A 15,261-nucleotide genomic window follows, 5' to 3' on the forward strand; every position below is an offset into this window, starting at 1 on the left:
GAATCGAACCACGGAGCTCTGGAATACGCGTCCAGCGTGCAGACCACTACACTACGAAGGCTGGAGAAATACCTAATAAGAATACCAAATGGCGCATTAAAAACAATATGGTATTATAATTAACTCTTTTGCTGCATTTAGATCATTCGAATAAGTGTGAAAAACTCTCTGTATAACGTTCTATTAAAGAGATTTTAATCCATGTGCTATTTATTTATCGATATCAAGATGTTCCATTCCTTTAACAATTGAATATAACTCCATTTCGAACAAAAGTATACGTTTTCAGTCGTTGAATAATAGTGAGAGAAATACAGCACGAAAAACTGTAAGCGAGACTGAATTCGCTAGAGGTCTCCGATACCCTTTTCTTGACGTTCGAGAATATATTTTTCCTCTGTTTTCGTATCTAGCAAATTCCTCCAAAAATCAATGACCTGTTAGCGTCCGAAGAAATTCTGTAAGAATTTAGGTTAGTGTTCTGCTCCTTATTCACCGAAAACTTAATAAAAACATTCTTAATGTTAAGGTACACAAAGACATTGCATTTTCTATTTTATCCAAGGTTCGTCGTCACACTCGTGGAATCATTTTCTCGAAAACTTGGGCGGGACAAGGCTATAAGCAGCAGGTCGTCGACCAATGGCATTGTCCCTGACTTCTTTAAAGTTGGGTGGAGTTGGGTAAGTCACGGAAGCATTGAATGCAATATTCACGAGGGAAAATGGAGAGCTATTAACTCTTTTAAAGCCGTTTTAGCTGTGGAAAAAGTACGATCAAAAGACAAGAGTAATTATAATCTTGTTGAAACTCATTTACCGTGGAATACCGCTTTAATAATTTATTTAAATTTATTAGACTTGAAATCTTCAAACAGCACCTTCAGATTTTGTCAAAATTATATTAAATTATATTATTATATTGTCAAAATTATACAGTTCTTTCATTTATGAAGCTTTGAGTTCTAGTTTCTGTGCATTTTAAGGAAAACTGTAAGCCAATTATTAGAATTGTTTGAATAAAATATTTTACAAGGCTACAGTGCTTCAGTCTACTTATGTATCATGCAAGGCTACAACCTTATTTATATTTTGCCTTTTTCGATTCGAGAATATTTAAACCGAGAGTACAAAACCGAGGCTATATTCAAGTACAGTAAATAAGTTTCAGTATTGAACCAATGAAATTATATTTTCAATTGCATTCCAAACTTATAAAATAAAAACCAAAAAACTAGATTTCTGGCAAATTTTCAATTATTTTTCATATTAGTAAAGCAAAAGTTACAAATATAAAATTAATGATTTTTTATTTAATTAAATGCAAGTTGAAACATAATTAATATGCATAATTTCGTCAAGGTTTAGCAGACTACATCAACAACTCAACATTTTGTAAGTCTTTTAACGAGATAACTGAAGCATTATGAAGGTAAAAGAAAAGAAAACATGTTTAATAAAATTTATTGTAAATATTTGATGAGATGAGAATAGTCTCCCTATAATTTCCTGAAAAGCAGATATAAAACTTTAATCGTTTATTGCCTGTAATACAGTACTGGAAACTCAATCCTAAAAGGTTGGAAACTGTGTCTCATCTATTTTAAAAAACATAAAGCTTTAGGAAAACAGAAATTTACACATGATTAATCAGATATATGCGCTGACCCGTAGTATTTGATTAGCCTTCTAGCATAGTAAATCATTTTGGAGTTGGTCAGGGAAAAAAATCTGAAAAGTTTCAGATTTTAATGGCCGCCAAAAGGGTTTGTTAAAGTTTTTCCCACTTTCGTGAGCTCGCAGTCTACCAAACTGCTGTTGCACTCTTTTCTGTTAAACATTTTCTTTTGTGCTTTATTATTAAGCACCATTTTCTTGGCACTTACGTAACATACAGTTCAACAACAAATTCGAAAAATGTTTAGATGCTGCATAGCAACATATATTTAAATTCCTGATGCAGTGCTAAGTTTTGGCATACAAGTTTCTATTTTTTTTTCAGACTTTTTTCAGTTAAGCATAACAGAGTTCAATTTAAGTTTTTGGATTAACAAAAAAGTATTTTGCGTTTTTATTATTAATTTCTATTCCTTCATTAATTTAGTATCACGTTCTTTGCACTTACGACATATAAAATTCAATACCGGATGACCTATATAGTTTCATATTCGCTATATTATTTCTTAAACTAGCCGCTCGCGTTGCGAGTCGTCTAAAATAATTATCACAAAGAAGAAAAGTATGTAACGAGTTTGATGAGTTCAAATAATGTTATTTCATAAAGATATTGAATATTTCTAATTAGACATCTCGTGATTTTAATACATGTTTTTTAAAATCAGTCATATTAAAAATAGAAACAAATATTCTTAAGAACTGTGTTTGTTGATTTTAAATAACTTAGTTTATTACTCAGTAAACTTTTGGATTAAATTTTAAAGTATCTTAGGCTTTACATGCTGGCGCGTGAAAAGTAAAAGTATTTTATTTTCTTCCAAGGTAACTCATTGTTTTTATAGAGCCGAGAAACTGAAAGATAACTATCTTACATTTTTTAAAATGGCAACAGTTTCTTGTGCAGGAGATAAAAATATTGCATTTAGACTAGAGTTTCCACTGCTCGTTTTCAAATCGTTGAGTGTGTTAATAAAAAATTCACTAAAGGTTTACAAAATATGAAAAAAATAATAAAACAAATTCAAAATTCAGACTTCCATATGCACATGTTCAAGTTGTGAACTAGGTTTATCAAAATTTGGTGGCTCTAGGTATCGTCATTTTATCCTAGTGCGTGGAACATACAGGGTGTTCGGGATAAATTTGACAATTTCGTAAGGAAAAAGAAAATCCGCTTGTATGAGTAGTATCGAAGGTCTTCATTGAGTGCAAGCTTCATAGTAGAGGCTGCAATATTCATTTCAAGTGATAAAGCCCGAATTCCAATGCTAGGGTTCTTCACCTGTTCCTGCAGATTTGCGAGGAATTCTGCTGTACAGACGCAATCAGATCGTCTGCTAGGGATCTTTCTTCTTGCTACATCCTCGTAGTCACCATTGCAAGTCTCTAGTTCATGTCTGATTGTTTTTACTGTGTTAAGGAAGCATTGGGCAGCAGTCATAATATCCTTATTTTGATGGCCGGCACGAATCATCATGATGCAAGTTATTCTCTTCCATGATTCAGGTATGTTCCAGTCATCCGTCCTTTCTGACATCTTGTATATGAATGAAGAAGGGTCCAAACTTTTAAATGACGATTAGTGTGTGTCAATACCTCCAACCTACGGAAAAATATAATCAATTATAAATATGTCAAATTTATCCCGAACACCCTACACATACATACAAGCAGACTATTCGTTATTTAATTTCTTTGATATTGATAGAATTGATTAAATATTATCTAAGTTATCAGAATGCATGATGTAAAACAGAATAATGTAATTTGAATGCAAAATTTTATATGGTTTATAGGAAGCCATAAAATATAGCTGTAAGGGTCTGCTATTTGTGGTACGCATTTTTGCATTACGAATGTTATGATAATTCTCATATTTCAAGCTTCTCAATAAGAAATTCGATAAGGATTGAAAATTAAAACATAATTTGAACATTAACGTAAAACTGATAAAATGCGAAATTCTGAGATTCGTGTTATGCACTTAAGTCTCAGAATTTCCTAATCACGGTTTTGTTGTTAATATTTTTAAATGTACGAAAAGTAGACTTCTCTACAAAATCCTTAAAATTTAGAATACTTTTATTTTTTTATAAGGAAATAGTGTTTTAAAATAAGCATCATCATTCTGTGCAGTTATGTATGACAAGATACTTACGCGTTGTTCTAAATGACGAATTCGGAGACAGCTTTCCAGAAAACTGACATAGATTATGGCTCATTTAGTAATCTGCCGTGACGGCAGAAATTGCGTGCTTCGGTAGGACGTAGTCCCTGAAAGTGACCTTCTATAAATTTCACTTTCGAGGTTAGGTTGCCGTCGTCCCAGTTAACTAATTTTATTTCGTTTTGCATATTTCATTTTGGTTGTATGTTTTATTGCCCATTATATCAACAGAAGAAACTTAGGGGAGTTATTTGCTTCGATGTGTATTGCAGAATAATAGTAAATAAAAGGTGCCGAAAAATTTACTTAATTATAAATTGAGTATAAAGGCCGATTGAATGTAGCTGGATTATTTTATTGTCTTATTTGGTGAAAATAAATGAAAGAAGTATAGAATTTATTGTTTTTGATTTTTACCTTGTAACGAGTGAAATGATGCAAATAATTTCATGAGATAAAATAAAAAGAAAATGAAAAATTACTTAAGAATTTTATTTTAGGCGTTTAAGAAAATTTTCATAACAAACGGTTTGCATTAAATTATCAGCTAAACACGAGATTTCCGCTGCTTTAATTGGAAGAAACACTCCTGTGTAATATTTTAAGTAAACAAAACGCAACCTGAAACTGGGGTAAATTCTGAGCAAAAACTCTATCAATATCGAGAGCGATTTGACACAGGTCTCTCTTCTTCAGGAGCTTAAAAGTTTAACCAAAAGTATCTAGCTGAAGATTAGGAACTTCTATCCTAATCTTCAGCCAGATATCAGATTGTCCTCTAAATCGATAGAACTATTTTCAAAATTCACGGCAATGTAACACTGCTTCTTAATCTAACTTTAAAGTTTCAGTTAAACCTTGTAGTAACGTGTGGCCCCAACTTGTCAGCAACTGTGGTAGTGACTGCTACGAAATGTAAATTTACACAAACAGAAGAAGAAGTTTAAAGCCCTCTTATTCCACTTTAAAAGTAACAGCTGCGTCCACTTGACGCTCACAAACTACGCCGACTCGGCGGTTTAACAGAAACAGAAATGTAAAACTAAAAAATAATGACTGGAGGAATAAATAGCTAGATCACTACCTACGAGGCTCTGAGATCTTAACTAACCTAACCGCGTTCTAAAATACAGCTGAGATTCAGCGAGCTTACTAATTAAGCAGTTGGAGGATTCAGCAAAAACTGCCGAGATAGGCACACAGGCCGAAACGCGCGGTTCTTAATTTTCTACCTAGCAACCTTCACGTTCGCGATTCAAGAAGCACACACCCAATCTCGTTTTCCTTCTATTTAAACTCAACTTACTTCTGCTAAATTTGAATATACTGCGCGCTCTACTACAATTTACATACTATAGCATTGGCAATTTTAGGGGAAAGTAAAGGCTTGACAGGAAAGATAGCTTAAAATAAATGTTAGTTAAAATAAATATAAACCCTACAACCTAATGAAACAGTTGTTATAATTAACTATTATTTATTTTTGCTAAAGTCATAACTATCTTTGTTAAGTGAAGTAAAAGGCAAAATTAATTTCATTCATTAATTGTATTCCTCATAAAATGAGCTTTTCATTTTAAATATCAACCTAGTATAGTAGTGTTAAAATGACGACTTGCAAAGAAATATATTCATTCATTTACTAGAAAGGAATCTAAATCAGAAAAAGACAATGCGTTGTCATCTAATAAAAACTGAAAGCGAATGAAATTAAAATAACGTGAAAGAATATAATGCAAAAAACAAAATTTTCAGCGTTTCATTTAATCACAGAAAACACGTAAGGATTTACCTGAAAACACATTTATAAGAAATTAAGTTAAAATGGAAGGTTAAACAAAATATATCACTAATGTCATAAAATAGATTTATGCAGAAAATATTTAATCATATTTACAATTAAATAGCATTAAATATTTGAACAATATGATATTATTTGATTATATTCATTGTCAAGTCATTAGGTTCTTTTGAAGCAGGAGACGTGAAAAATGAGCAATGCCTTCGTTGGAGCTCGGACCTGGAGCTCTCGAATACGCGCCGAGTGTACTACCGTCACACCACGAAGGCATGCCGAAAGGAAGGAGAAAATGCCTTTTAAAGGGCGATTGGGGATTAGTGGTTCCAATCGCCAAATTCTGGTAGTGAAAAAGCATCATCACCACTTTTTACTTGAGACGCCACTGTAGAGTCATTAGGATTTTTGAAGTAGGTATCGCAAAAAATGAGCAATGCCCTCGCCGGGACTCTAACCTGGACCTCTCGAATACGCGTCGACTGTGCTACCGTTACAACACGATGGCATGCCGAAAGGAGAGAGAACGTACCTTATATCGTCATTCAATAATATTATTAAGATTCAAAATAGGTTGTCTTATAAATAATTTATTTTCGCCTATTTTGTACACATGCATATATTAATTCATTTTTCCAAAAGTAAGCTGGGTGTATACAACGAAGTTGTACCACTTTTCTAAACAAATATTCCCAGAACTACTGTTGCACAAAACATTAAAATGTAAGTAACTTATTACCTTGAAATGAGAGGAACCATCTGTTGTTGACTGAAATCCTGGCATATCATAATTTTTATTAAAACTTAAGAATGAGGAGGAAAATTAATTTTTGAAGTAGTGGATTCTTCCTGTCTTGTATTTAAAAAATATTTTTAAAATAGTATATTAATGGAGTATTTTTGGCAATAAAAGCTTTGGAAAGGTAGATTGATATTTAGAAATTTATTTTCTCTATCTGTACTTTGATTGAAATGCTTAATTCGCACGTTTTCAGGGAAAAGAGTTTCATTTTCCAAAATTTTTTTGAACAATGTTTCAAGAATTCAAAGAAATATTTTCTGAAACGTTAACGTTTTCTTATGCTTTAAAAGTTATTAGGATGCATGTTATTTAAATAGAAATATTACTTACATTTTTATAACTCTTTTTACTTCTATACATTTGTAACGTCAGTCACGTTAGAAGAAACACATTGTTTCTTTTACACGGGAATGTCAGTCATGATGTTGATATAATGCTGAAAAAAATCTCTTGATTACTTTTGATTTCTCCTTCTTTTTAAATGGTAGAGCTTAAAAAAAAAGACTCTAATTTGGACACGCTTTGTCATCTGTACTTTGGTACCTGATGCAGCATGTATAAAATGCAGCATGATGCAGCATGTATTAACTGTCAAGAATTTCAAGATATCCTGGTTCAAAAAACACTAATTCAAATCACACATAACATCAAGGTAAATGAACACTACGAATAAGATTTCTAAAACTGCCAAGTTTATTCATGTCTAACGCACATTCAACTGGCGGTGCCAGATCCAAGAACAATAAGTATATGTACATCGTGAAAGATTTACGCCCTCTTTGGCGATAAAATATATTTCCACGTACAATTTCTTACAAACTGGGCCCGGCTGAACAGTAGTTCAGAATAATCAAGATTATCAGTGTTAGATGAACATTTTCAAGAATTATTTTCAAGAATCATTATGCATTTCAATACAAATTCAAGTTTTTGTAATAAAGAAATGTCACATAAATATCAAGAACATGTAAAACTTACCATATGTTTCAAGAATATCAAGTAAGTTTTCAAGTAAATTTCATCAAGAATTATAGTCATAACATTCCTGTTCAAGCATCAGTATTTAAATCAAGAATTTATATAACTCAATATAATATTAAACAAATGATTTCAAAATCAAGATTATCATAATTCAACTAAAATACTACAAATATTACAAGAAACCTGTCTTTTTTTTTCAGAATTAAATTAAATTTTTAAATACATTTCTACAACCTTAAAATTTTCTTATATATACATTTCCTTAAATATTAAATATACAATACTTTAAATAGCAATTAAATAAAATAGATACAACATAAGTAGCATTAAGATTACATTTTCAGGAAGAAAAATGCAATCACACAATATTAATATTCTTAGCACTCTAAATTTAGATAGAGGTAATGGTGCTATGACTTGTTGCATCGGTTGCGAGTTATAAGGCTGACACAGTACACAGTTTCTCATAACACGTTTCACATTTTGTCTGGATCTAATTATCCAGTATATTTCACGGAGGAACATGAGAGTACTAGCTACACCTGTATGAAAAACTCGTTCATGTGCATCACGTACTAGAAGATCTCTAAAATGAGTTTTTGAAGGAATAATTATAGGATGCTCTTCATGAAAACTTAAAGTTGATTTTTGTAGTCTTCCTCCTACTAACAAAACTCTTTCCTCACTTAGAAAAGGATTTAGTTGATAAATGTTTGAGTTTTGTGAAATCAACTGTCCAGACTTTAAACTATTAATTTCATCAGAAAAATGTTCATATTGAACTTCTTTTATCAAATATAATTCTGTGGCAAAAAGTTCTTCTGCTATCAAGGGTCCGGTTTTCTTGTCAGTTTTATTTTTCAGATTGTGAATAAACCTAAATATCCATGTAGTCACTCTAATAGCTTTAATTAATTTACTATAATTTTCAAGATTCAACAGAGAATTAGATTTTTCTGCAATAGACGGTAGTATTGTCGTATCATTCATACACCTTTTCCGCTGTAATTCAGCATCAGAAAACTCCGTTGTCACGATAAATTTACTAGGCCAAGCACTCACTGATTCAACTAACCAGACTGGCCCAGACTGCCATGATCTTGAAGACAACAAATATTCGGCTGAACATCCTTGAGATAAAATGTCCGCTGGATTGGATTTCCCATTACAATGTCTCGAGTTATTTGGGCAAGTTAATGATTGTATTTCAGATACTCGATTTTTACAAACATTTTCCATCGTTCAGGAGCACTATGAATGCAGTGAACCACTATCATACTGTCAGTCCACAGCTAAATATTTTCTTCATGAATTGAAAACAGCTCTTTTAAATTTTTAGCAAGTCTTGCCGATGTTAATACTCCTAGCAACTCTAACCTTGGACGTGTGAGTTTTTGTTTTATTGGTGCAATTCTAGATTTTGCCATAATGAATGCTACCTGCCCTTCTTCAACCGATCTAAAATATGCAACTGAACCATACGCTTTAATAGATGCATCACAAAATAAATGAAGTTCGATATCTTTATTTTGATTCAATTTGACGGCGAAATATTCTCGAGAAATTTCAAATTTATTAACTTTTCAATTTCCCCGCTCCACTCGGACCACAACTGCTTACATTCAGTTGGGAACTTTGTCGTCAAATTCTAAATTCAACTGCCAAAGGTTTTGCATTATATATTTTGCACGTAATACAAATGGCGACAAGAAACCTACTGAATCGAAAATAGTAGCAGTCACCTTTAATATATTTCTTTTTGTGATTTTCTACAACTATTTAATGTTTCGCACAAGTTGTCTATGTTCAAGGAAATTACATCTTTACTCGTACACCAGTTAAGCCCTAATACTTTTAAAGAACTATTTAGTTCATTTTCTGATTTAATTATTCCACAATCATCCCAAAGTTTTTTTAGTTTCTCGGAATTTGTATTAAACTGACGCAAATTCATTCCGGCATCTTTAAGCACGCAATAGTAACTTAAAAGCCTGTTCCACCGAATCTGCACCATAGAAAACATCCTCTACGTAGATCGAACAGTTTAACATCTTCAAAAATATCTGGATTTTCTAACTCTATTTTCTTTATATGTTTTTTTATAGTGCATGCCAGAATGAAAGGGCTACATGACTCACCGAAAGGAACGCGAGTCATTCTGTAATGTTCCAAATTGTAATTATTATCAAAGTATAAAAACCGTAATACATCTCTATCAATTTCAGATATTCCAATCTGGAGAAAGGCCTTTTCAATGTCTGCTGAGAACGCATGTTTGTATTGTCTGAACCGCAATATCAAGTCCAAAACAGAAGGATTTAAATTTGGGCCAGGCATCAAACAATTGTTTAGAGACACCCCATTACACTTTGAAGATGCGTCAAACACGATACGGACTTTAGTTTTTGATACATTTTTTCTCACAACTGGAGAATGTGGCATGTAATACATTTTGCTACTATCACAACTTTCAATTTCGCACTTTTCAATTATTTCATTTTTTAACTGTTCGTTTATTATGCTATAATAATTCGCTCTAAACCATTCATCACTTTTAGTTTATTAAACAAAGATACTAGACGTAGCTTGGCATTTTCTAAATTATTACCCAAGTTTGCATGATGTGATTTCCATAACAAACGAGCTACATATCTACCATTAGTAAAATGTAATTCTTTTTCAAATTTCTCAATGACTGATTTATCATCAGGATTCTCGTTCGCCTCTAAACCCAAATGGTCCAGAGTCCAAAACCTTCGCAAACAGTCATTAACTGAATTATTATCTTCCTTCAAGCAGTGAGAAGTACCAGTTGTAAAAATACAGGCACTAGACTGATCACCTTCTAAAGATCCAACTAAGGACCAACCAAATATAGAAGACACCGCAAATAATTTATTAGTTACTCTTTTCTTTTCGCCTGTTTGCACTTCCCAACATGAATCAGATCCTAACAATATTTTTATTTCAGCTGCTTCACCATTATCGTCTAATTTTAGATTTTCGGAATTTAATATTTCTAAAATGTTTTTGGAGGGAATTTTTATAATCGCTCCAGAAATTGTATCTGTAACAAGACCTTCAACAGTGAATGAGTCATTAGTGTAATGCATACTTTTCAGGGTAATTTGAACAACATTATATTCCATTAGTACCCTGGATGTACCCAAATGAATAAATATATAAACTTTCTTTCCTTTATAACGTTGCGCGCCTCCAACTTGCACGCAACCAAGAGGTGACTGTGAAAACTTGTATAAAAGATAGAGCCTAGTGAAGGGTTTAAGTCCCTTTTTATTCAACGTAATAAATTACAATTGCGTCCTCTTGACGCTTACAGACTGTGCCAACTTGGCAGTCAAATAAAAATAATAACCTGAAAAGAAAGTAAAGACAAGATTCTAACTACGAGGCTCTCTAAAATAACTAACTCACCGCGTTTTACAATACCGCTGCTAATTCAGCAGACTTGAAGCTCACTGGAACGATTACCACTACTTCCCGCCAAGCACATAGGCCGCAACGCGGGGTTCTTCAATTCTCGCTAACTACCTCCGCGCTCGCTAAGTAAGAATATCACACACCGAACTCGTTTCCTTGCTATTTAACTCATACTACTTCCGCTGATAATTTGAATCCTTGCGCGTTCTACTCAAAATTTACATATTCTGGCATTGGCAGTTACAGGGGAAAGTAAGGCTTGACAGGAAAGATAGTTTAAACTTAAAATAAATGTTAGTTAAAATAAATATAAACCCTACATTTGCCGCTGCCAGAATTTGGAAAACTTGGAAGCAGGTCCTACAAACGACCAGTTGTAAGTTTATCTAATTCTGAACTAACTGGCGAGAACCTCGTTTACACACACAAAAAAAAAAAAAAAAAAAAAAAAAAATCTTATGTAACAATTATACTAAAATTCTGTTGCTCATTACAAAGCTTTCTTCTTACAGCAACTTTTCCTGGACTTCATCAATCAATCTTGGTCTTTCCTTCCAGCATCTGGAAGGAATAAGTATCAGTATCTTTCTACATACATTATAATTTACACTTTCTTGACACAATAAATTTTTGTTTTTAAACGATTCGTTTTTCTTAGTTATTGCTTACTTCACATTCATTCAATTTTTCAAGCATTAATTTAACTTTACCCTGGCTCTCCACCGTGTGTGGTGTCAAACGGGAATATTCGTGTTTTAGTCTTACAACACTTCCCCTAACCACCATGATTTGTTAGAATTCAACGACCAAATAGACACACCTTACTCGACATTCTACAACTCAATGAGCTACTTTAATATTCTTAAAAATTCAAATGTAGGTGGAGAACCCTACAAAACACATTCATTCTAACTTCCCCCTCATTCATCTTTAAACATGCAGGCTTTCGCTCTAAAGCATGACTTTACGGTTTAATACTTAAATTTTGACTTCATTGCTTTTAAGCATTCACTTTTAGCATCTACAATTTTATGCTTCTGGACTAAATTCTACTTTTACATAACCTTCAAGTATTTACATACATTTACAAAATTTTAATACATATGCTTTTTACAATTTACCATAAAATGAATAAGAGAAAATAAATTTTTACTTTACTCATTCTTCGCCAAGCTGGCGGCACTGAAAGTAAAATTCTTATTAATACAAGAATACGAAGTTATTTTTATCTCCGGCCAAATTTTGGCTTTAACATAACAGAATTAGTCTTTCGACCAACAGAAAATGCTTGTTTTTAGCTTTTACACTTAAAGAAAATAATACTTTTGCCTTAGCTAAATAAAGTAAAACAAAACTAAGTCTCAACCGAGACATATTGACTTTCGTCAAAACATAGAACTTCGTACTTATGCATAACATTTCGGAACAAAAGATAAAAATATTTATAGAAGGTTTTAACTTATCTTTGAGTTTTCGATGCTTGAAACTCCGTCATCCGTTTTTGGCAAAATTGATCCCAAGTTAGAGGTTTCATGGATGTCAATCTTCTCCTTATTGATCTCCGAGTGTCGTCCACGTTGCTCTTTCTTTTGCGTCCTCTACATGCTGGCCTCTTGACGGAGTAATCGTCTGGTTGTTGGCCTTTGCGTTTCTGCCTGGGACGGCTGGTCTTGACGTCCTCCGGTCTGGAGTCCTTCTTGAATTTCTTCTGTTCCTCGTATTTTTGTGCCTCCTGCTGGGGTTTCAGTTTCCGGAACGGCGGCCTTGCTGGCACCTGACTCTGTGGCCGTGTGCGTGTTCTCCTTGATGTGTAATTTCTCCTGCTATCCTTTGTAGGTGGTGTTTTTCTCTTTACCACGGTTTCTTTACCCGGTTCATCTGTATTTTTGTTTTTCTTAAACGCCGGAGTTTGAAAATCATTTTTTCTTTTTGATACCGACGTCCGGGTTGTAGAAGTGCTAGGTCTCTCTTCAGTTCTCTGTTTCTTGGGTGGTGGAATAGTTGTTGTAGTGTTTGAACCTTCTACTTCGTTTAGACTTGAGTCCTGCAAGAAACTTTTAAGGATCTCAAAATCATTTGGATTATAGTATTTTTTCACCTGGTCGGGACTTGCTTTACATATTTCCCCTCTGTCGTTCTTAAGATATAATACTACCCCTTTGATTTCCTGAATTACATAGGAGCCTTCAAACTTTGGAGCTAGCTTTGCCATAAAATTGTCTGGGGCACTTGATAAAGAAAATTTCCGCTTCAATACTTTATCCCCAACTTTAAAATCTGCTTCACGGCGTTTTCTATCATAATAAAGTTTCTGCCTATTTCTTGCCGTATCCGAGGTTTTAAGCGCCTGATCAATCAACTTTTGTACATCTTGTTGTTTAAACTCCTGCTCTCTTTGTTGCACAAAGAATAATTTATCTAAAGGCGTAATTAACTTTCTGCCTAAAAATAATTCTGCTGGAGTTTTTCCCGTAGTATCATGATGTGCCGTTCTTAAAGCATAAGCTAATTCATTTATGTAGTCATCCCAGCGCTTGTGATGTGTGCTCACGTAACTGCGAATTATTTTTACTATGTTTTTATTAACTCTTTCTGCTATGTTAGCCTGTGGTCTATACGGAACCATTTTGATATGGCGTATGCCAAGTCCATTGCATATGTTTTCGAATATTTGACTAATGAATTGTTTTCCGTTATCGCTAATGACTTTTATCGGTGCACCGTATTTTAAAATGTATCTGTGTAAGAATGCATCTGCGACTGTTTTGGCTGACGCGCGTTTAAGTGGAACAATTTCTATCCATTTTGAAAAATGATCTACTATTACTAAAAGAAAACGATTTTTATTTAACTCGCTCTGGGGGAAGGGACCAAGGAGATCTATGCCTAAAATTTCATTCGGAAATGTAGCGCGAATGCTATTTAAGTACCCGGCCGGGCTGTAATTAATATCATTTATTAACTGACATTGATTGCAGGACCTGACATACGCCGTTACTATTTTGTATAATTGCGGGAAATATACCGCCTCGCGTACCCTTTTTAAAGTCTTTCTGACCCCTAGGTGGCCCGCTGTTTTTTTTTCGTGCAACTCCTTCAAAATGCTTAATCGAAGCGAGGCTGGGATGACTGGCTTATACTCAAGATTTTCGTTTGTTGTTTTCGTATAGAATAATAAATTATCTATTATTTCATAGTTTTTTGCTCTATTTCTTATCGCATCGATATCTGTATGCTCAAAGTTTTCGGGGTCTTTCAAATAAGCATAGATATTTCCAAATTCAGGATCAGCTTTCAGTTCAGTAATAACCGTATCTCTAGAATCTAAAATTTTTGAAGTCAACACAGCGCATTTAAGTTCATTTCCTTCGTCGTCCAGTTTTATACGAGAAAGTGCGTCAGCTACATTGTTTTCCTTACCCGGTTTATATTTTATTGTGATATTATATTCTTGGAGTTTTAAAGCCCATCTTATTAACCTGGGCGTTAGGTTTTTTCCCGAGTAAAGTCTACCAACAGCCGCATGATCCGAAAAGACTGTTACTGGCGATTTGCCGAAATAAACTCGAAATTTGTGTACAGCCATTAATACGGCTAATGTTTCTCTTTCTGTAGCTGTATAATTCCTTTGTGTCTGATTCAATGTTTTACTAAAAAATGCCAGCGGATGGTTATTTTGCATAAGAACCGCACCCACCGCATAGTCTGACGCATCTGCTGTTTCGTCCCCCTCAGGGAATTTTAAAACAGGGGCATTAATAAGCGCTTCTTTTAATCTTTCAAAAGCTGTGTTAGCTTCCGCTGTCCACGTAAATTTACTCTTTTTTCTTTTGATTACTAAGAGTGGTTCAACAATATTAGCGAATTATGAAAGATCGATAGTAAGAACATAATCCAAGGAAAGATGAAAGTTTCTTGGCGGTGTTGGGCGGTGGGAAATTCTTAATAGCTTTTATTTTTGAATCTTGCGTTTCTATACCCTTTTGCGAAATTTTATAACCGAGATATTTAAGTTCTTTAGTTGCGAACTTGCATTTTGAGGCGTTAATTGTAAGACCGGCCTCTTTTAATAATTTAAAAACTTGTTCGAGGTCATTAATGTGTTGTTCCAACGTATTACTCGTTATAATTATATCATCTAGATAAATTAAAGTTGATTTTCCTAGGACAGGCTTTAGAACAATGTCCATGGCTCTCTGGAATGTTGATGGGGCCCCACACAACCCAAAGGGCATGCGTAAAAATGCATAAGTGCCCGATTTTGTTATAAACGCGGTTTTGTGTATATCTTCGGGTCTCATAGCTATTTGATAGTAGCCAGACGTTAAGTCCAAAGTAGACATATATCTTGTCGATTTGATCTGTCTAATGATCTCGTCTATAACCGACAAAGGGTAAA

At 33.7% G+C, this 15,261-nt stretch overlaps 1 protein-coding gene and 1 long non-coding RNA gene across 5 annotated transcripts in view; one reads left to right on the forward strand and one right to left on the reverse strand.

Annotated features, from left to right (window-relative positions):
- The window catches only part of LOC118205274 (kinesin-like protein KIF19), a 194,914-nt gene that overhangs the window by 71,725 nt on the left and 107,928 nt on the right, over positions 1-15,261 (forward strand). The window lies entirely within an intron of this gene.
- LOC146998493 (uncharacterized) overlaps positions 1,195-15,261 on the reverse strand; it is an 82,046-nt gene continuing 67,979 nt past the window's right edge. Inside the window, exon 2 of the long non-coding RNA XR_015039464.1 lies at positions 1,195-3,279. This is a non-coding gene — a long non-coding RNA (uncharacterized LOC146998493). The remainder of the gene's footprint in view (positions 3,280-15,261) is intronic.

Source organism: Stegodyphus dumicola, chromosome 2 (genome assembly GCF_044657685.1).
Source record: "Stegodyphus dumicola isolate Sdum_Otavi_A_Nest chromosome 2, ASM4465768v1".
NCBI classification, from domain to species: Eukaryota; Metazoa; Arthropoda; class Arachnida; order Araneae; family Eresidae; genus Stegodyphus; species Stegodyphus dumicola.